The following is a 23,282-nucleotide window of genomic DNA, read 5'->3' as shown; positions in this document are numbered from 1 at the left end:
TTACATGTGTTCTAGTCTATTCTTCTACTTTAGAATACATAAAGAACATAATTCCCTGGTTCATAATTATTCTTCCAAGATGTTTAATGGCTGAATTTTATTTCATTTGTGTGATTACATAATAATTAATTTATTCAGTCTCCACTTGGTGCATTTAGGCTGTCTTCAATGCCTTTCTTCACGAACATAATTTTAGCAAATACGCAGGCCGCCATAGATTTTCAGTCATGTTTTTCCCTTCAGTAGGATAAATGCCTAGAAGTGGATTTACTAGATCAAAAGATAAGCGAAGTACAAATGAGGTTTTCTCATATGCGTTGCCTAATTGTCTTTTCTGGATTTATTTTACTACTTAGATATGGCTGTTCGGTTATGAGCAACGTGCCTCATGAACTGATCCTGTCTTTTCTTCCTCTGATCTCTGAAAAGCCTCAGGGACATGAGATTTTGTGAGCTGTGGTTGTTCAACCCGCTGAGGAGCACAGAGCCCGGGCCAGGTCAGATGTGCTTACTCAGCTGGCCTTTGTTTATCCTTAGTGAATGCTGCCAGCCTTGCTAGGATTCATCTTTAAGCAGAGGCTCCTAAAACCACTCCTTAAGCCCTTCTAGTTGCCTCTTGGGAAATGAGCCAGAGTTCCAAATCTCAAGTCGGGTGCCATACCAGAGAGAGTGGACAGGGCCCACTGTTGGCCTTTCGTTCTTACAGACTAGTCAAAGCACATGCCAATGGCAGATTTCCCATCTATCCACAGGAATCAACGACTTTCCTTCTTTTTAAAATGTATACGTCTATTTTAAGATTCATTTACACTTTGCACCATGTGCACTTAACGTGCTTCGCTACCACCCAGACAGCTCCTCCCCAGTATTTTTAAAGAAGAAAAGGTAAGACTAATGACCATTACAAACACCATAGTTCTACGAGTTAATTGTAAATAAAATGAATGGGATAGCTCAATTAGGTCTGGAAAGTTTTCATAATAACCCTAACTAATCATGAACTTCTGGTGAGACTATTTTAGGTAATATGACTGGCAGCAAATCTTACATGATGGAAAATAATACTATGTTCATTATAGGAGAATAAATATCTCTTTGGTGCCCTGCTTGATATGTATATTTTTAAACATTTATTTACTCATTGTCAATTAGCAATAATTGTGCCTCAGATAACCTCATTGGCTACGATACTGCCACTGCCCAAAGCTTCAACATTTATTTACTCATTTTAGAGAGAGACAAAGAGAAAGAGAAGGCCAGAGTATTGCTCAGGTCTGGCTTAAGTTGGTGCTGGAGATTGAACATAGGTCCTTGCGCACTGTAATGTGAGCACTGAACCAGATGCGCCCCCAACTGGCCCTAGAATGATGGCTCTTGGGGTGTGGTGCAGGACCACCACTGCCAGCATCACTTGGAGCTTAAGAGACTTTCCAGGTGATCCAGCTTGGGAGTCACTGACCCAGAAAGTTCCTTGCTTTATTTTACAATCAACAAGCTTCCCCACACACAGTCCTAGAGAGTACATGGATCAAACCACAAGTTCCAATTAGGAAACTGGCCCACCATCTACTGTCTTCCAGCTGCCTGCTGCTTCTTCAGCAACACCGTCCCTCCAGCCCCGCGCGCGCACGCGCGCACACACACACACACACACACACACACACACACACACACACACACACACACACACACATCGCCTCTGCTTTCTAGAGCCTCTACTGTTCCTCTGTATAGACACTCTGACCCTGACCTTTAGGTCACTGCTAAATAAAACTGGAGAAGCTACTCCCCTCACCATGGAAACAGATACGACATGACCAGAGCATGGTCAGAATGATCTAAATCCTGCCAGGGGTCAAGGTGGAAATAATTGTTGGCAAAATCCAGGGGAAAGGTTTTGTTCTAGCTGGGAGGAGTGGAGAAGGTGCTACAGAAGAGAGAGCACTGCATCCATGATTTGGGGAATGCGAAGCATTTTAGTAGATTGACAAGTGGGAGAATTAGTGTTTGGAGATACTCCTGCAGTGAACCGCAGGTGCAGCCATTGACATGAGGACATTCCCCATTCTAAGCCGGATTCTCTGTGATCTGCCTCAGTCACTTTTAAGATAGCTGATTGCCCAGATTTCTCTCTTTTCTCACCTAATAAATATTATGAATTTGCTCCTTCATGGGATTAGCATCTTATAAACAAGTTGAAGCAGGCACATTCATAGCTAATGGAGACAATTTGAGAGTTAATAGCCTGGGTAAGCCTTAAAAGCTAAAATCATATGAAAACAATCTTACTTTGGTTTTAGTCCAGTAAGCCATCATGGCAGGTTTATAATTTCATAAGTCTGAGTGATGAGTTAAGGAATTTGGTTGGAACAATGAAGGAAGAGTGAGTGGTTAAGAAAAGTTTTTTTTTTTTTTTTACTTGCTAACTGCGAAAAACCAGAAGTGCTAAATGTAGGTCATCTATCGTTCTTCACTCATATTTAAAATGTCCTGATGGAGTATGGTGACTGTCAAGCAGGGAAGGTACTGCTCCCATGGAGCCATTGAGCAATATCTGAGGATGTCTGGGGTTGCCACAGAGGAGTGGGGTGGACTGGCATCTAGTATCTAGAGGTCATTGATGTGACAAGACATTGCATAATGCACAAGACAAGCCCTCCCCAACACCAAAGAATTATCTCGCCCCAAATGTCCATAGTATCAGATTGGCTAAAATAAAAAAAGAATGACAAACCAAGTACTGGCAGAGATGCAAAGAAACTGAACAGACTTACCCCTGCCATCCTGGTGGGGATATAAGACAGCGTTACCACTCAGGAAAATCTCTTGCCAGGGTCTTGTGCAACCAAACCTGCACTGACCAAAAAGGTCAGCAATTGCACTCTTGTACATTTAATCAAGAAAAATGGGAATTGATGTTCCCACAAAAACCCTGTGCACACGTGTTCAAAGCAGTTCTATTCATAGTACCCCTAAACTGGAAACAGCACTGGTATCCTACACATGTACACCAGACTGCTACATCCATGGACTATTGGTGCATCGACAGCAACTTGGCTGAATGAATCTCCTGAGATTAATGAAGAGTAGAAAGTGAAAGTCCCAGGCCAAGGGGACAGTGTGGGGCCTGCATGCCTGAGGCCCCAGATGCCCCAGGTTCAACCAAATCCACCATGGTATTTGCCTTCTTCCCTCAAGTGGGGTATAAAGCCCCAAAGTAAAGAAAAAAAAAATGAAAAATCTCCCAGTGTTATTAGATATGAAAATTATAGCAATCCCCTCTACCTAACAATTTTGTTGGCCACTGTCCTCTCTAGTAACATGTACTGCAGTAGACTAAACATAGCCTGTTGACATTTTAACGCAAGGGCAACACTTGAAGTAAGGCCATCTTTTATTCGACTGTAACTCATCTCCAGGATAGTATGATTCTTAGACCTGGAGAATAATACAAAACAATCTCATCAGAGATTATAAATATAAAAGTGACACTGAAAGAAGACTGAAGTTTTCAAGATCTCACGCCAAGTCTTACCTATCCAATATTCCTAATAATCTTCTGATTGGAACTCTAAAGACATCAACCATAAAAATGTTTAGTGTAGTGTGTTTGTCCTTCTGTTAATCTGTCATTGCTCAAATATATCTTTATTTCTTCTATTCAGAATGAGCAGTGATTTGCCAAGCCACTTCCCTGCTGCAATGGAGACAGTAGCGTTACTTCTAAATCAGAGCCTCTGGCATACTTCCAGTACTAATGAGAATTCAGAGAGGTGGATCAAAGGTGGAAAACCCACTTTGTACAATGAGGGACATTGCTATTTCTGAAACTATGCCTCGTGTAAAAGCAATAGGAAAGGGCGAGTTTAAGTCTTTCAACTCAGCTCTGTTTGATTTGACACGCAGAAGATAATCACAGTATATATGCCAGGACAAGCTACAGCCAGAGTATCAGCATGATTTCAGAGGAACATCTGGAAAATCACATAGGACAATGATATGGAACATCTATAAAAGGGAAGAGAGAATTTCTCTCCAGTGAGTAATGTGGTAGTTTAAGAAATTACTAGCAAAACGTGTTGAGGATGAAATTGGACTGCTGAAAGCTCAATAATCCACTTGCATGACTAAAAGAGATTTCTTGCTTCCAACAATGATCTTGATATTAAATGAGTTTGTTTTTCCACCACCAGGTAATTGCTCGGGCTGTTGCCCGCACGGCTCCACTGCTCCTGGCAGCCATGTATTTGTTTTAAGTACAGAGAGACAGAGAGGGAGATGGAGAAAGATGGAGAGAAGGAGAGACTCCTCACCACTGTTCCCCCTAGCCCACAGGTACTCTCATATAGTCCCAAGGGTAACTTACTTTATACACGGTGATGTCTGTTCTCAACCAGTTCTACCTACTGGCCCCTATACAAGTGTTTTTTATGACCCAGAAAAATACCGAAAAAACTGATGGGGGGGATCATACTGTTGATCCTGTTTTTAATGGAAGTGTCCGTTTATGATTTAGTGAGAAGTTTACTCTCAGTCCCTGATAAGTATGCTGCTCAAATTAAAGACACAGTTTTCTGTTCATTGCTTACTAATTATTTTGATCACATACTCATAGTTTTAATTTTTAGTACACAAGTAAGATAGTTATGGAGCTTCTCTTCTATGATTGTGCAAACTGTTTCCTGACGTTGAATTACCCCTGTATTTCTTAGATGTTCTGTATTTTTCTCTTAAATCAACTTTAACAGGGCCTGCAAGAGAGCTCATCTGGGAGTGTGCCTGCTTTGCTGTGCTTGGAACCCAGGCTTGCACCCAGCCCACACTGCACTGGAGGAAGCTTTGGTGCTGTGTGTCTTTCTTTCTGTGTCTCAATCTCTCTGTACCTTAAAAAGGCAGGCCAGAGAGATGAAGTCCTGTGATGACTGAGAAAATAAAAAAGGAAGTTAATTAATGAGACATTCACTTAGTCAGTTTTGCTAATGTTTCCAGTATCTTCATAAACACAGTGGCTGATAGTTTTCTTTTGAGAAGTAGGACTGTCAGGCAGAGATGATAGCATAGTGGTTGTGTGGAGACACTCATGCTGGAGCCTCCAAAGTCCCAGGTTCAATCCCCCACACCACTATAAACCAGAGCTGAGCAGTGCTGTGGTGGTGGTGGGGGAAGAATGTCCTTTTTTTCCCCTCTCTCTTATTTATTTATTAATGAGAAAGATCAGAGAGAAAGAGAGAGAGAGAGAGAGAGAGAGAGAGGGAGAGGGAGAGGGAGAGGGAGAGAGAGAGAGAGAGAGAGAGAGAGAGAACCAGACATCACTCTGGTACATGTGCTGCCAGGGATTGAATTTAGGATCTCATGTTTGAGAGTCTAGTGCCTTAGCCACTGTGACACCTCCTGGACCACTACTCTTATTTTCTTAAGTGTCTTCTAATTTCAGTAAAGCTTGCTGTAAACACGTTCAAATCTGACAGTTATCTGAACGATATGCTCCAAATTCTTTACTATTTCTTCATTGCAATAATGATGATCATGATGGCTCCTGGCAATTTTGGAGGTCCTAAGTAAAATATGCCTTATGGGAAGAGTACCTTTTTCTCCGTCCATCTTGCCATATCACAACTGCTGGGCCCCTGGCTACTTCCAGTAGGATGTGTAGCTACAGATGTCAATAAATGGAGTCACATACTTGTCCTCAAGAAAGAAACCAATGATTTTCTTTGTTTTGTTACAGACATCATAATCTAGATTTTATTCCATGCCAGGTGACCTATATTTCATTTCTACCTCAAACTTGTTTACCTACTTGATTTGGGATGCTTAAATTTGTCCTGATGGTGATCTTTAGTTAACTAAGGAATAATCCCTTTTAATTAACTAAAGGAAACTTTAGAATCATACTAGATACAGACTTGAGGATGCATGGATGTTCACTGACCACAGATAGACCAGTGAAAGATCAGTTAACAATTAAGTAACTAATAGCAAACAATAAGACCATCCGTATGTGGAGAACCATCAGCTTGAAATTTGTACTTGTTGACATTCATTTACCACCCTATTCTAAACTGAAAAGGTGTTGGGACACCTAATAGTAAGCCTAAAAAAAGTAAGAAGTTTGCTTTCCTTAATTCAACAATGGAGTCTGGGGATACCACTACTAAGCTATTTAAGTAAAGAGCTGGTAGTCTGAAATTCAGTTCACCATGCTTATCTCTTCCCAAGCACTGCCCCCTCTGCTCCAAGGTTGAGTATAATAAACATTGATCCCTTTACCTCACAGGGATTTCTTCCATGATGTAAGCTGCTTGTAAAGTTCCTCAGGGAAAACTGCTGTTAAGATCTAGCGCTTCAAAATGCATAACAACAAAATCAGTCCAGGCCATATTGAATAAGATTGGTTCTGGTACGCTGTCACACACCCCACCCCTCACTAGCCTAAGGAGCAGTACCAATGCCTTATTTTTCTTTTGTTTAAACCAGGAACACATCAGAGACTTGATTCTCTTCTTCCCCATTTGTGCCCATAAGATAACTGCAGAGAAATTGCACAGTGGAAATGCCCCAATAGGACAATGCAGGAATTGAGGGCATCTCTGCTATGCATATTAAGGACTCACCCAGGATGGCTCCACAAAGGGAAAAGAGAGGGTCCCATTTATTCCCTCCACAGAGCTCTGTAGCTCTGCCTGATGTGGTGCAGTACTGCTCAGCTTGAGTTATCAGTTCCTAGAGGGAAAGAAAGCTAGCTGCCTGTTAGCTTACTTCACATCAAAGTCGAATTGACTAAATGAGTCACATGGGCTATATTTTGATGTTCCCTTTCAGATGCTTCAGAAAATCTCCAGCTTTGTATCTTTTTTTTTATTATTAAGAGAATTACAAGCGCACACACCTAGTACTTTAGCTTTGTTGTACGTTTCAGAACAACAACAACAGCAAGGTGAATGCTTGAGTTCAGAAGGTGTTGGCAAACATATTGCATTTTTTCCAGCTTCTGCCTGACAAATTAAACCCTTGCTTTGTAATATACCCTACACCCATGCTTTGCTGAGTGTAAGGTCCACAGCCTCCCAGGAGGAGCATGTGAAAATGCAGTCCGACTCTAGGAACTAAATAGGCCCTGAGAGCCTGCATTTCTTTTCTCTTTTTAATTTTACTTTATTTATTTATTCCCTTTTGTTGCCCTTGTTGTTTTATTGTTGTAGTTATTATTGTTCTTATTAGTGCTGTCATCATTGTTGGATAGGACAGAAAGAAATAGAGAGAGGAGGGGAAGACAGAGAGGGGGAGAGACAGACACCTGCAGACCTGCTTCACTGCCTGTGAAGCGACTCCCCTGCAGGTGGGGAGCCGGGGGCTCAAATCAGGATCCTTAGACCAGTCCTTGTGCTTTGCACCATGTGCGCTTAACCCGCTGCACTACAGCCCGACTCCTAAGAGCCTGCATTTCTAAATAACCCCCAAATCTATGGCCAAAGTGCTGCACTTCTACCGAGATGCTAACCACTCTTTAACTAACTTGGAATTCAGAAAGGGAAGACAGAGAGAGAGAAAGAGAGAGGGAGAGAGGATGAAGGGAATATGGAAGTACTTTAGATTTATAGACAATAAGTGAACAACAAATAATTTCCAATGGAAAGTAAGGTTATGCCAAGACCTGCATGTGAAATCACTTCAAAGACAACCAGTGGAGATGAGTAGCAACTGTTTCCATTTCAGCTCTCATGAATCCTCAGGTAATGAGCAAAAACTCCTGAAGTATAACATAAATGGCCTCCAAGCAGCATAGTGTTTAAAGAGCCCACCCCCTCGAAAGTCATTTGCTTCAGGGTTATTAGGTGAAACAGCAGCATTTCAAATAAGTGGGGTTGGGAATAGCAACCAGTGAAGCAGAATTTCCTTCTTAAGCGGATCAGTTGATGAACTATGCGCGTTGGATTATAATCCAAATTTTCTAAGGCATCAGAGTGACCAGGTGTTAAACTGGCTAGACTCTTAAATCTTAAAAAGGAATGTCAGAAGATATATTCCCATCTCTGTTTCTCTGAGGCAAAGAAAGGACTCTTGGATTGCTGTGGAACAAGAAATTGACATATTTTCATCCTTAAGTAAAGATATTGAACACTAGGGTATAGTAAAAACCAGCACCAGGCAAGCAGTCAAAATGCCCGAGTCCCAGTGCCACTGTCACTGTGAGCTAACTAGATGTTGGATCTTGGGCAGCCAGTATCTGAATAAGCTTTCTCCTTGAGAGCATCCATTTTCCAAAGTGTGACAGGATGGTAATTGGAGTTAAATAAAAAGCCGCCATCTGTACTCAAACATTGTAGGCAAATTCTGGGTTAAATACATTTAACTAGGTCTCATTAGTGGCAACCTTCTTGACTCCAATACATTGGTTCTCAATATGAAGATCAGTATTCCTGGGGCCAGGTGGTGGTGCACCTGGTTGAGCGCATGTTACAGTGCATGAGGACTGGGATTCAATTCCGCGGTCCCCAATGGCAGGGGGGGAGGCTTTGCTCAGGGTTAAGCAGGGATGCAGGTGTCTCTGTCTCTCTTCCTCTCTATCTCCTCCTTTCCTCTCAATTTCTGATTGTCTCTATCCAATAAATAAAGACAATAAAAATTAAAAAAACATATATCAGTATTCCTCGAACTCATTTGATTGTAGAACTCTTCTTATAAACACCACTGTACAACATTAATGTTTCATGGAAATCACTCTGGGAAATACAGATGCCTTTTCAGGCTATTTCATTTTTAGCACAGTATCACCCCACTACCAAAATTAATTCAAGAATGTTCACAGACCTACATACATAAACTTAAAAACAAGATTAATACTATTTTTAATTTGATGATATTTTAATTTGATAACACCTGTTTTTAAAAAATGACCTCTTCATTTAATTTCAAAGTCTGAAATTCACTGTCATTATAGAGTCTGCCTTGAAGAATGAAAAGCCCCAAAACCTATACTTATTGAGTCACAACATTAATATTTTCATAGAGATTATTCTAGCAATGTTTCCTAAATTAACTACACTGCTTTAATCCTTAAGTTTATTTTTAAAGATTTTATTTACTTAATGAGTTTTAGGGTGACTTGAAATTTCTGAAGCAGGAATAATAAATAATTAAGACTCTGGCTTGGTCTTAAGAGGCCTAGATGAATTGTAAGTAGTAAAGCCCAACCTATTGGGTCTCATGCCTTTTATTAGCTTTCTCAAGATAAATCAAAGGGATTTTAAGACAGCTTATATCATCAAAAAGCAGAGGGAGAGAGAGAATGAGAGAGAGAGAGAGAAAGAGAGGGAGGGAGGGAGAGAGAGATAGAGGGAGAGGGAGAGGGAGAGGTAGAGGGAGAGGGAGAGGGAGAGAGAGCGAGAGCGAGAGAGAGAGAGAGAGAGAGAGAGAGACGGAACATGTTGTTTTCGACGGGTTATGTTGTTTTCGCTGGGCTGGCTTCACAGGCGGGTAACAGACGACCAGGGACTCATAGTTGAGCTATAGGCAGTATCTCTTTATTCATGCAGGACGCAGCACAATCTAAGACGAGCTAAGCTAAACTCAAGGTACAGTACTGTAAAACTCACAATGCTGTCTTTATATATACTTGCCAAGTAAGGTGGAAACAGGATGTGACATAGAGAGGGTGGAGAGAAAAGTGACTGGTGAAAATCAGAGTGTGACAAAGAGGGGGCAGATTAGGCGAGAATCCTATCACTGAAACACCAATGCCCTGGAGGGAGGGTGGAACTTGTTAACAGTGGTTATGTAAATAGAATGAAGTGGTTATGTAAATAGAATAGTGTTAAGCAGGGGGGATTTAAACCAAATGAAACAGAAGGGGTCTCATGCATACCAACAGGAACACACCAGGCATCACTCTGGTATATGTGCTGCCAGGGATCAAACTTGGGATGTCATGCTTGAGAGTCCAATAGCCTACCCACTGTACCACCACCTGGACTGCATAATTCTTAAGATTTTTTAACTTCTACTTAGCACATTTCATATTCAAATTTTCATATAACCATGCTACTTTCACATTTAGTTTGTCTTTAAAAGTATTCTTTTTTTTCTGATAGAAGGTGGAATACTGAAACTTAAAAACACCTTCATTTGTGGGGAAAAGGAGCCCTCCTGGACTGCTGGTGGGAATGTAAAATGGTCCAACCCCTGTGGAGAGCAGTCTGGAGAACTCTCAAGAAGATTAAAGTGGCCCCACCCTATAACCCTGCAATTCCTCTCCTGAGGATATATCCTAAGGAACCAAATACATCCATGCAAATGATCTGTGTATATCTGTTCATAGCAGCACAATTTGCAATAGCCAGTACATAGAAGCAACCCAGGTGTCCAACAACAGATGAGTGGCTGAGCAAGTTGTGGTCTACATACACAATGGAATACTACTCAGCTATTAAAATGGTGAATTCACCTTCTTCACCTCATCTTGGGTGGAACTTGAATGAATCATGTTAAATGAGACCATCTAGAAAGAGAGGATAAATCTGGGATGATCCCACTCATAGACAGAAGTTGAAAAGTAAGAACAGAAAGGAAAAAACAAAGTAAAACTTGGACTGGGTTTGGTATATTGCACCAAAATAAAAGACTCTGGGTGGGGTGGGGGACATATTCAGGTCCTGGAAGATGATGGCAGAAGAGGACCTGGGAGTGGGTTACATTTTTAGGTGGAAAGTTGAGAAATGCTACATATGTGCCAACCACTATATTTTACTGTTGACTATAAATCATTAATCCTCCCAAAAAGGAAAAAAAAAGTCCTTTGCAGAACCACTAAAAAATACATCCTCAGAATGAAAGACACAAATAAATTGCAAAGTGTAAAACCAACTTCATCATTAAAGTCAAATGAATTATTTTTAGTACATTATTCTATGGCTGAATTTTTACTACAGCAAATTTTGCAGACAGTAGTACGCAATTAATTTGTATAGTTATACTCTACCTTGCTGCAAAATTGACCTATGATGGCTGTCTCAGTGTCTCTAAACTGATGCTAAAAATTAAGACTCACTGGCTTTAAGATATTGAGAACTCATAGAATTTTAAAAATCTCTGTGGGGAGAAGATAATGGTCTTTATTGTTGATTCATGAGAATAACAGGATTAATCATAATACCTAAATAATCATATTCACATTGAGTACTTTCCCTGAAAGGTGAGAACAAATTCTAGGAGGTTTTGATTTAAACCCTGCCTAGAAAATTGAGGGATGCACAATATGACCTCTGGATCTGCCTTCTAGCTTGTTGTGAATCCTTCCACTAGAGAAATCAGTTAGTCAAGGAGGAAATAATAATTTTCCCCTTAAAATATGCTTTTCCCCTTAATCCTGTGCAGTCAGTGCAGTCATTGTTTTGTGAGAAGCCTATCTTAGAGTCAAATTACTGATATTTAAGTGACAAATCACAGGTTTTTTTTTGAACTGGAGAGGAATATTATTGACTTTATATGATTAAGGAATAAAGAGAAGATTGTGATGTTCCAGTCTTTCTTTGCCAGCTGCCAGTGTTTTAAATCCCCTTTAGCACTTTTAAAAATAGTGAATCTGGGGGCCGGGTGGTGGCACACCTGGTAGAGCACATGTATTACAATGCGCAGGGACCCGGGTTTGAGCCCCCAGTCCCCACCTGCAGGGGGAAAGCTTTACGAGTGGTAAAACAGGGCTGCAGGTGTCTCTTTATCTCTCTCCCTCTCTATCACCCTCCTCCCTCTTGATTTCTCTATCCAATAAATAAAGATAATAAATCAATCAATAAATAAACTGTTTAAAAATAGTGAATCTAAGAATTTGAGGTAGCAATAGTTCAGATAGCTTGCTTTAAGCTGAGACCCCAGATGGCTTAAGGACGGATGACCAGGCACTTACCCTAAGAACTTTTATTTTTAATAATTGATGCCAAGTATGTGTTGCTGCCACTGTTCCCTACTTAATTACTTTTCTTTTTGATCAAACACATTAATGGAAGGAGATCTAATAAATCATGTACAAAAACAGTAAAGTGCTTAATTAACATGTGTTGCCCTGATTGACAGAGATAGAAAACCATAGCAGTGCTGAGTAGGCTCACAAGGGCACCTTCAACTGAGGAGCTATCTTGAATAAACATAAGGCCTACAGCATAATGCATGAACTCTCTTCTCATTTAAGGACTAGCCATGACAACTACAGTCCACAGTGTGACTGAAGTTCTTTCTTCTCTTTGGCTCAGAGGTTCTGTGCTTCTGGTTTGGGAGATGAAAACAGTATGTGGGACTCATTAGCCAACGAATGCTAGGGTAGGTTATTTCTTTTTTTAAATATTTATTTATTTATTTATTTATTCCCTTTTGTTGCCCTTGTTTTTTTTTTATTGTTGTAGCTATTATTGTTGCTGTTATTGATGTCTTCATTGTTGGATAGGACAGAGAGAAATGGAGAAAGGAGGGGAAGACAGAGAGGGGGAGAGAAAGATAGACACCTGCAGACCTGCTTCACCGCCTGTGAAGCCACTCCCCTGTAGGTGGGGACCCAGGTGCTCGAACCAGGATCCTTAAGCTAGTCCTTGCGCTTTGCGCCACGTGCACTTACTCCCGAGGGTAAGTTATTTCTAATACTAGAAGCTAATATTTTTAAATACTATCATAGAGGTCCACTGCTGTGTATTAAAAAAAAAACAACTTGTCTTAAGCAAGTGGCTGATACCAAACATCTATACAGAACTGGTACAAAAGAAGCAAATATAATCCAATAAAAATGGCCAAAGAACTAAACAGACAGTTTTCCAAAGAAGAGATACACATGGCCCTCAGACACATGAAGACATTCTCCACTTCACTTATAATTAGAGAAATTCAAATTAAAACTACAGTGAGATAACATCTCACACCTGAGAGAATGGCTTCCATCAACAAACCAGAAAGTGACAGGTGTCTGGGAGGTTGTAGGGGAAAAGGAACTCTGGTACCCTTCTGGTGGGAATGCCAACTGGTGTAGCCCCTTTGAAAGACTGTATGGAGAGTCCTTAAACAAATAAAAATGGCAGTACCTTATGATCTGCAATACCACTCTTAGGTATTTATCCAATGGACACACATACCCTATGTTCATAGTTACGTTATTCACAACAGCCAGCCAAAGAATGGAAGCAGCCTAACTGCCCAACATCAGACCACTGGCTAAAGAAGCTATAGGAGATATATTCCATGAAATACTATTCTGTGATCAAAAAAGATGAGATTGTGTCTTTTGGGACAAACTGTATGGAACTGGAGATGATTATGCTTAGCGAAATAAGAGCAACAAGACAACTACCAGATGTTGCTACTTATCTGTGGAATCTAGAGATCTGATTTACATAAACTTGCAAAACAAAACAAACAGAAAGAGAAGCAAGCAAACGGTAAGATTTGTGAGAACTATGGTATACGGTGTGGTGTGGAACTATACACTGTAATCTAACAATCTTGTAATGTACTATTAATAACGAATAAAAATGAATTAAAAACATATCTTTGGGTTTGGTGTACTACATCCCAGTAAAAGACTCTGGGATTGGGGGGGTGGGTTCAGGTCCTGGAAAAAAAAATATGCTTGCCTTATGGGCTAAGAGATAGTTGACTTGGAATGAGTACTTGGTATGACATGGACACAGCCCAGGTTCGAGCCTTGCCCCCCACCGCACTGAAGGAAGCCTGGCGTCATAGTGCCCTTGTCTCTCTCTCTCTGTTTCTGCCTTTCTTTTTAAAATTTTTTTTAAATATTTATTTTTATTTTCCCTTTTGTTGCCCTTGTTGTTGTAGTTATTATTGTTGTTGTTCTTGATGTCATCGTTGTTAGATAGGACAGAGAGAAATGGAGAGAGATGGGGAAGACAGAGAGGGGGAGAGAAAGATAGACACCTGCAGACCAGCTTCACCGCCTGTGAAGGGACTCCCCTGCAAGTAGGGAGCCGGGGGCTCGAACCGAGATCCTTATACCTGTTTCTGCCTTTCTATCTGAAAAAGGCAACATACAGCAATAAGACTCCAGTGACAATAAAACAACACAAAACAAAAACTGTCTTATGTTCAACAGTGCACTCAGCAGGAAATCACTGCTCTCTTCCTTTTGCAAGGAAAGAAATGATACATATAGAAGATAAATGATGGTACAAGTTGCACTGCTATTAGCAACATAGTCCCATCGATTTTATCCCACCAGCCCATCTGATTTGCTGAAAGATGTTTTCAAATGTGTTGTCAGCTGATATAAAATTTTGTGGGGTGGAGGCCAGGCAGTGATGCACCTGGTTAAGTGCACATATCAACAGGAGCAAGGACCTGGGTTCAAGCCCTGCTCCCCACTTGCAGGGGGAATGCTTCAGGAGAGGTGAAGCGGATCTGCAGGTGTCTATCTTTCTCTAGCCCTCTCTATCTCCCCATCCCTCTCAATTTCTCTGTGTCCTGTCAAATAATAAAAATAGAAAGGAAAAAAAGTGGGAGGAAAAAAAAAGATTGCTGGGAGCAGTGGATTTGTAGTGTAGGCACAAGCCCCCCCCCCCCCCCCCCCCGTCATAACCCTGGTGGCAAAACAGCTAAATAAATACATATGTTGTGACCCCAACAGGAATTTGGGACAATTAGTGTGCAAATGCAGTCAGCTTGAGATGGAGCACTCTCACAGGGGAAGGTGGGTTATAGAAGCAAGCACTTGCAGCAGCAGCTCCCTCTCTGCTCTCTGGATTGCATTACCTTCATCAGGGCACTCTCCTGTTGGTGTGGCTCCTTCCCCATTGACCCTGATCTCTTCATGTGGTGGCCTTGGGTAACTTAGCTGTGGACTTTGGACTTCTCCCCCTCACATTCACAGTGATTTTTATGAATAAACCTCTCTTTTGTTTAACCCTAAATGGAGCCACATGTTGTTTACAACAGAAATAAAATAAGTCAATTTTGTGAGGAGATCATAAACTGTAAATGTCTTCAGAATGGGATCACCTATGAACTCACAATGGTTGAGCTGATTTTGAAGGCTACTTTTTTGCGTGTTGTACATATACACAATGGAAAGTGGATGGCAAAGTCTGATTAACACAGCATCTCATGCTCAGTTGTGGGAGAATGGTCAATGACAAGTGGAGGTGGGGCTTCTCTTTACATATTTATCCTGTGTCCCAGTTGTTTACTTATTTGGTTTTTTTGTTTGTTTTTTTGATTTGGCTTTGTTACCTAAAAAAAGGAAATGGAAGGCTGGCAAAACATTGTGTTCCATTGCCATGCTCAGGAGCCAGGTTCCAGCCAGGCCCCACAGCACATCAGTCTCTCTCTCTCCTCTCTCTCTCTTTCCATGTCCCTCTTTTTCTCTCCCTCCCCCTCTTAGATTTGTTCGACATCAATTTAATTTGAGATTTCCCCAGAATGGGAAAACAAATGCACTCCATTATTAAAACAGGTTCTCTTATTTATATGTCATACATCAGACAAGAGGCTAATAACCAAATATTATATATATATTGCTCACCAAGCTCAGAAAAAAAAAGACCCTATCCAAAACTGGGGAGTGGATATGAACAGACTATCCACCCAAAAAGAGATCAAAAAGGACCACAAACATGAAAAAAAATGCTCCAAGTCATTGATTGTCAGAGAAATGGCATATCCATTTCTCTGAACCAGAGATTCTCAAAAGTTTTGTGTTTATCAGAATCATTTGGCTCACTTGTTAAATAGTAATTTTCTGAGCACCACTCCCTGTCAGACTGGGACAAGGCCAAATCTGCATTGCTAACAAGGTGCCAGGCTGAAGCCGCTTCTCATGAGACCAGACTAAAGAACCACTGCCCTACATATTCCACTCTCTTTTGTTCGGTCAACAAACCCTAAGAAATCCCCGGGTTTCCGGACTGATTTTTATTACCACTTTCTAATCACATCTGCACCATTTCCTGATTATTTTTTCATTACTGCTTTCCAACTGCATTCGCTTCAACTGGGATTCCACTTGCTCGGGCTTAGCTTCTACTATGTAATGAACATATTGGATTCAGCTGGCGTTTCCTAAAGCCTGCCAAATGCACGCTAACCATTGTCTTACTGGCATGCTTCCTGACTATGATTCGGAAGCTGTTCTTTTAGTTTCTCTGTTTCTGAGGGATGTAGTAAGGCGGCTCAGTTCCCAGTCTAGTGGTGCTGTTTATTCTGTGAAGTTAGACTACTGCCATTTCAGTGACGGCAGGTCAGTTCGTCAAGGATGTCATTCTGACACTCTTAATCATTTCTTCCTCCAAGGGTCTGTTAGTTCAACCTGAGTCTACAGACCTGTGTTTATTACCGTGCCTTGTGCTACTGAAAATTCACTACGACAAGCAGAGAGTGAAACATTTTTGGAAACTTTATATGTTTGGTGAGAATTTGACAAAGTAGCAGGTTATTATATTGTGTTCTTCTTCTCCGGGTGCATAAATGTTATTTTTGTTCTAGACATTCTATCCAATTTGTTTTGCTTGTGAAGAAAGAGATCAGGGTACCAAAAAATAAGTCTGATATCCCCGAAAATTCTCTAGTATCTATAGTAACAAACAGCGAGTTTGGAGTGTTTTAACACAGGGAACAGGGGACTCATCCCTATATTGAGAACCCTGCGTTCTGAGTCCACTATAGGTGTTTTGGTCTCTCTCGCTCATGGTAAACTACTGAGTTGTCAGAAAAGTCATGATGCAATTTTGCATAGAAAAATGCATGGTGGCTTTTTGGACAGCCCAATATTTAATATGTTGTGAATTTGTTCAACAGAAAAGTATCTGAAACTCTGATGTCACCCAGTGTTTTCTTTCTCAGGGCCAGAATGGTGTTCATGGCAGTTGATCCTAACATAGTCCTTTAAAGTTTTCCACGTCAAAATTCCCTCTTTATCCTATGATCTGCTTCTCTAGAACGCACGATAGGATCCCTGAATTCCCATGTAAGGCTTTGAGTAGATAGTATGCTCCTTGCTGAGAGGAAAATTTGAGCTCTGATGCTAGGTCCACTTGAAGCCTAATTTCATTTAAGGGTAGGATGACTTCTTTATCTAAGTGAGAATACAAAATGGGTTCTTTAACTTTCAGAAAAAAAATATAAATGCAATGTCTACAAATAGTTATCTGAAAGTAACCGCATCTTGGTTTCATTTCATTCAACAACACAATATATATATATATATATATATATATATATATATATAATATCAGATACTAATTATAAAGGCTATTTTTGAACTGATACCCAGATTTGGCCAAAATCATGGCTGGGAGATACTTGCCAGAACTCATCTGGTTACCCATCAATAATTCTAGAGTTTATTTGAAGCCAAGAGTTAAATTTTCTGAAAGCAACCCATTCAATAATATTATCTAGGCTACAGTAGAAAGAAAGAAAGAAAGAAAGAAAGAAAGAAAGAAAGAAAGGAAGGAAGAAAGAAAGAAAGAAAGAAAGAAAGAAAGAAAGAAAGAAAGAAAGAAAGAAAAGTTTATCTCCCTGTCATTATCTGACAGATTTTTATTGGGTACCTAATATAAAGCAAACATTATTAAAAGACCTTTTTTAGAAAAGAAAAAAAAAAGACTGATTTATTTAACCAGAGAAAGAGATCAAGGGTATCATTCTGATACTTGCAATACTGGGGATTAAACTTGGGACCTCATGCATCACAGTCTTTCTCTTTACCACTGAGTCACCTCCCTGGCCACAGAACATGGCTTTTATACATGAAAATTTCTCCCACTAGGTGGTGACACTTCTATGATATATAATATTTTCCTAATTATCTTGCTGACTGGGGAAAGAGTCCCCAATATGCTTACATGCCATCTAGCATTGTAATTCCATTTCATTCCTGTTAAAATGTTTTTTTTAGGTAAGTCCTAATACTAATTTAAATTACTTTTGACTATGCATTCTTAAGTTTCTCCCAATACTTTTTTTTTAAGAAGATGGGGCACCAGTAATTCTGAATTCATACTAATAGAATTTTGTTTCATTTTGGTGGTTTCTTAGAATGAAGATTATTTTAACTCAAGAATCAAGTAGTGTTATGGCCACATTTTCTGCCACATGAATGAAAGAAAAGTGCCATTGACAGAGGGAAAGAGAACTCAAGATACACGCAGGCCCATACAACAGCACTCCAATGCCATGGGAAGGGGGCTAGAGACTGAGTTGCAGACACAGCAAAGCAGGCATACTTTCCAGGGAAGCTATTTTTCTAGTCCCACTCTTGGTCTTTTACGCCACTACTGAGGGATTGTCATTTAAAACCTTCTTTAACTGAATCGTTTTTCATATTGCTGACCCAGGATTTTTTTTTTTTTTTTTTTTGCTTCCAGCCTAGTTTTCTATGGCTCTTCTCAGTTTATTTCTGATCCATGATGCTGGATTCCACTGTTCACCTACTGGCCTAATTAATGCCCAGGTGGCCTCGCCAGACCTTCACTATGCCCTTGGTATTTACCGCACACCCCAAAGCCAGGGATTAAGTCGGTATTAGGCCCGCACCTGATAGTTTATCACACTGAGGTCAACGGTGAGTCATGAGACGGTGATGAGCACTTGATATTGGCAGCCAGCACTGCATGCAGGCTAGCAATTTAGAGTGAAAATCCAGCTGCCCATCCCTTGAGCTCTTTCATATTTTTAACAATGGATGTTTACTGGCATGGGAAGTAAGGCCAGTGCAGAAAGAAAGATGAAAGAGAAAATCACCCAGTTTTCATTACCAAAATTAGAGCTTTGCTACCCACTTCACTAGATGTTCTAATATGTTGATTTGGAAAGACTTTCTTTCAAAGCATAAATGAGTTCCATGAGATCCACAAAAAATACTCTAGTCATTACAATATCTAAGAGTGGTTACAATGTATGGACATACAAACAACACATCCACATATGCTTGTTAAAATGTTCTTCCAGTTCAATAAAATTTAGCCCTATTTATAAGCCTGTGGCTTATCCCACTCCCACATCTAAGAATGAACTAACTGTAAATACTTCTTTGGAAAGCTGAAAAAATATCAACAAAATGTTCCTATTTTATAGACTTGAATGTAATTAAAATGCAAATATATTTATACTAGCAAGTGGGACTAGCCTATTTTGTTTAATTATACATACCAGATTTAAAAAAATGTGTTTCAATTCCCAACTGGAATTCTAGTAGACTCTAATCTGAGTAGACTGCCTACAACAGTAACTGAAAGAATAATAAAATCCAAAGAAGCCTTTCTTGATGGCTAATCATTAATCACAAAGAACACATATGCTCATTGAACATGATTATAAATTAATTTAGATAAGAAGGCCCAAGGAATTACTGAAGTTTACTGTGCCTTCTTACAGCAGACTCTGTATTGGAATTAGATGTATGTATAACAAGCATAATGTATTGGGAGAGAGATTCTATCCACAGGCAATATTATCACACTACTTCTCCCCTCTCTGAGTATGCTGTAGTCTGCTCACAAGATTGTTTACAATCATGTTCCACAAATTCTAACACTTTAGTAATGTGGACAGTGCACGGGAGGAAGAGTAACTTTCATTTTTGTAAAAACCCTCTCTCCCACTTTTGTTCAGGTCAACTGGTTATACAGCAATTTGTAACTTTTTTTTCTTTCAAACGCTACTATAAAGTCTCAAAGAGATGGCAGAGTTGAAGCAAGTAAAGGGCAGTAATGGACCGCAGAAGAGCTCAGCAATGTGTGAATGTTTATAAATCATAAAACATCTCAGCTGAGCATCTTTCAATTTAAGGTTCTCAAACTAAGAATGCCCTTATCCCCAACTGTTGACATATGGGGTCATGCTCAATGTCCATCAATGGATGACTGGACAAAGAAATTGTGAAATATCACTTAGCTATTTAAAAGATGAAACTGGCGACAGGGTAGAGGTGCATCTAGTTAGGCACACACATTACAGAGAGGGAGAGAGAATGAGAGACACCTACAGCACTGCTTCCCCTGGGTCACTGCACATTGCATCATATGCTCAACTGGGTGTGCTACCACCCAGCCTAGTAAATTTGTTTAAAAAATAAAAATGATGATGGCAATAACAAAGAGATGTTTTATCACTACAATAACCATCATTATCATTATCACTATTGTCATAAATAATTACCATTTTTATGCAGCAGGCATAAGTTATGCATTTTACTCTCAATAGCTCATTTCATTCTCTTCTTATGTGGGGGACAAACCAAGTTTCAGAGCAGTAGTTAAATATCTAGCAACAAAGTCCAATTGTTCATCCAGTTATTTTATACTATCAAATAAACAACCCTGATAAGTGTTCTTGATTTGGCATTTTTCTTGAAACAATACATTTACAGTTTAAAGCATGCAATAAAAAACTAATGTGAGCATGAGAGAGATAGCAAACTGACCAGACCACAAAACAAAAAGCTCACACTTATCATACACCCTTTGTTAGTATAGCAAGTGGTAGAGCTTAAATGTTCAACCAGAAATTAAATGGCAAAACAACACGTTATGATAAGGATTTTGGGACAAGATTGCCTAGATGCTTCTAGACCAAGTCTGTCTGGAAGTCACATAATCTGACTATACCTCAATTTTCTTGCCTGCAAAATGGTTATAAAAGCAATTTCCTACCTTAGTGAGTTGTAGTAAATACTTTAAGTCATTAATTATATATTGTTATTACCACCAGGATTATTGCTGGGGTTCAGTGCCTGCACACGAATCCATCACTACCTGCAGACATTTTTCCCTCTCTTTTGATAGGACAGAGAATTTGAGAGGAAAGGGAAAGATATATAGATAGACAGACAGACAGACAGGCAGACAGACAGACAGAACTGCTTCACAGCCTGTGAAACCCCCCCCCCCGCAGGTGGGGACCAGGGGCTTGAACCCAGGTCCTTGCACATAGTAACATGTGCACTCAAACAGGTGCACCACTGCCAGGCCCCTTTGTAGTAAATATTAAATAGAGCATCACATATAACGCCCTTGGAACCATGAGAGAAATGTTAATTTACATTATTATGGCTAAGGCATTTATCTCTTCTACTAAACTGTTCTGTATAAATAGTCCCTGGGCTTTCTCTGCCTCTAAAAATAACTGCTTCTAGCTCCGTGTCCACATGATAATAAAGTCCTTAATGGTAGGTACAATTTGTTATCTCTTTATAACTCCTGGTGCCTGGTACAATTGACTTTTTATATGTAAGAATTACATGATGTCTTATTTATTTGAAAAAGTGTAGGTGACAGGAAAGACCTTTTATTTTGTAGCTTGATCTGTCTTTACACTAGTTCCACAATTTTTAAAATCTAGAGTCATGACGATACAAAAAAAAATAGCTACTGTACTTGACTAATGATGTAAATGGAAATAGTTCTTCAAATAACTTTTAAGCCATCTCTTACATTCTTTGCATTGCCTTGAAGAAAGGCTTTTGCTTCAATTTTGTCCATCTTTATTGCTGGTTAGTGCTCTGTATATTCTTTATTATCTTGGGGAAAAAAAACCACCAAGTCAATAATGCTTGTTGTTACTGATTATTCTGCTAGTAATTAACTCATCTGGATAGATGGTGGGATTGGATATAACTGTATGTGTCCTTAGGCACACATACAAAAAGTATGAGGGTGGAACAGGGGATGCAGTGTCTGGCAAAATCCTTTGGTTACATATCTGCTATAAACCCAAGAAAGAAGAAAACACAGCGTTCTATAGCAGGCACAGAGATTGATTTGGTGTGGATAATAGTAACTTGAATACCAACTGCTTACTGCGGGTCTTTGCAGGCTAAGATGTCTGAGGAGACATTGTGTCGTGTTAGAGATGAAACGTGCCATCTCTGAGAGTCACATAATCCATACTACCATATCTGGCTATCCACTCTAAATAAGACCAGCATTTGGAAAGCATTGCACTTGTCAGCAGCAGCAAAAAAAGAATGGTAATCTTTGTAAGAATACCTAGGCTTTCTCCCAAGGGGCTTAGATGTTCTGTTTACAATCAGATTAAGACAGAAATCTCAACACTTTCCACTGGAAACAGACTTATCCTTAGAATTGTCCTCTTTGATGTCATATCATTACTGCTATTCTTGTTTATTCTGATTGTTTCCCGAGATAGGCACTGCTGTTAGTGCCTATGAGTTGCCTAAGAATCAAAGCTCAGAGCCTTTGGAATTATGTGTATGAGTGGTATTGCTGGACCATAAGTTATTTTCATTTTTATTTGTTTGAGGACTCTCTATACTTTTTTCCATAGGGACTGCACCAGTGTGTAGTCCTACCAAAATCCAACATAATTTCTTTTCTTCCACTTCCTTGTCAACACTTTTCATTTCCTGTTTTGCTGATGTAGGCCATTTTCACAGGTGTGAAGTAAAACCTCAATCTGGTTTTAATTTGCATCTAATGATAAGTGAAGTGCAATATTTTTCCTATGTCTTGGGTTACACATATATCTTGTCTAGAAAACTGTCTATTCATATTTTCCCACTTTTATTAGGTTATTTAATTTCTGTTCAGCTGTATGATTTATTTATATATAACTTCGATATAAATCCTTTTTCAGATGTTTAATATGCAAATATCTTCATTTGAAGGGGCCCATGCAACCCTATTCTCATAGCTGCATTATTCTAAATAGTCAAGGATTGGAAACAACCTAAATGCCCATCAACAGACAAATGGATAAAGACGTTATAGGATATCTAGTCAATGGAATACTACTCCACAAGTTAAAAAAAAAAAAAAAAAAAGATGTTGTGTATCCCTTGGGACAAAATGGGTAGAGCTGGAGGTAAATATCACTTCACTAGTGAAGTATATTTGTGGAATATAGGGAATTGAAACCCCAACTGATGGGAAGGGCAGCCAAATCATCTCTAAGACTTTGTGAGAACTATGGGAGGGGGGGCACAGAACTTTGCTGGTGGGTACAGTGCAGAAATATATTCCTGTAGTCTTATAACCTGTAAACCATTAATAAGTCACTAATAAAATTATATTTAAAAAGAATCAATGCTCATAAGCATCACTCTTTCATCCACGCTCCATTATTAGGCAAGCATAACCCAAGTCATTGCTTGAGTGTGATAGTATCTCTAGCTTTAAAGAATTACAGGATATTAAAGTCCCAACTAGGTTGTCTGCCCTTTATACTTATTTCTTATGAGGCAGGGAGGAGGATTATTAAATATACGCTCATAATGTTCTCTAAACCTATACTAGACACTACATGTGTACTTTACACGTATGCCCCATATGTTG

The 23,282-nt window shown here is 39.6% G+C and overlaps 1 pseudogene; it reads right to left on the bottom strand.

Annotated features, from left to right (window-relative positions):
- Window positions 1-1,128: 1,128 nt before the first annotated feature.
- LOC132535979 (U4 spliceosomal RNA) lies at window positions 1,129-1,208 on the bottom strand (annotated as a pseudogene).
- Window positions 1,209-23,282: the final 22,074 nt, after the last annotated feature.

This window comes from Erinaceus europaeus, chromosome X, assembly GCF_950295315.1.
Source record: "Erinaceus europaeus chromosome X, mEriEur2.1, whole genome shotgun sequence".
Lineage (NCBI taxonomy): Eukaryota > Metazoa > Chordata > Mammalia > Eulipotyphla > Erinaceidae > Erinaceus > Erinaceus europaeus.
This window is presented reverse-complemented; position numbering and strand designations above follow the sequence as displayed.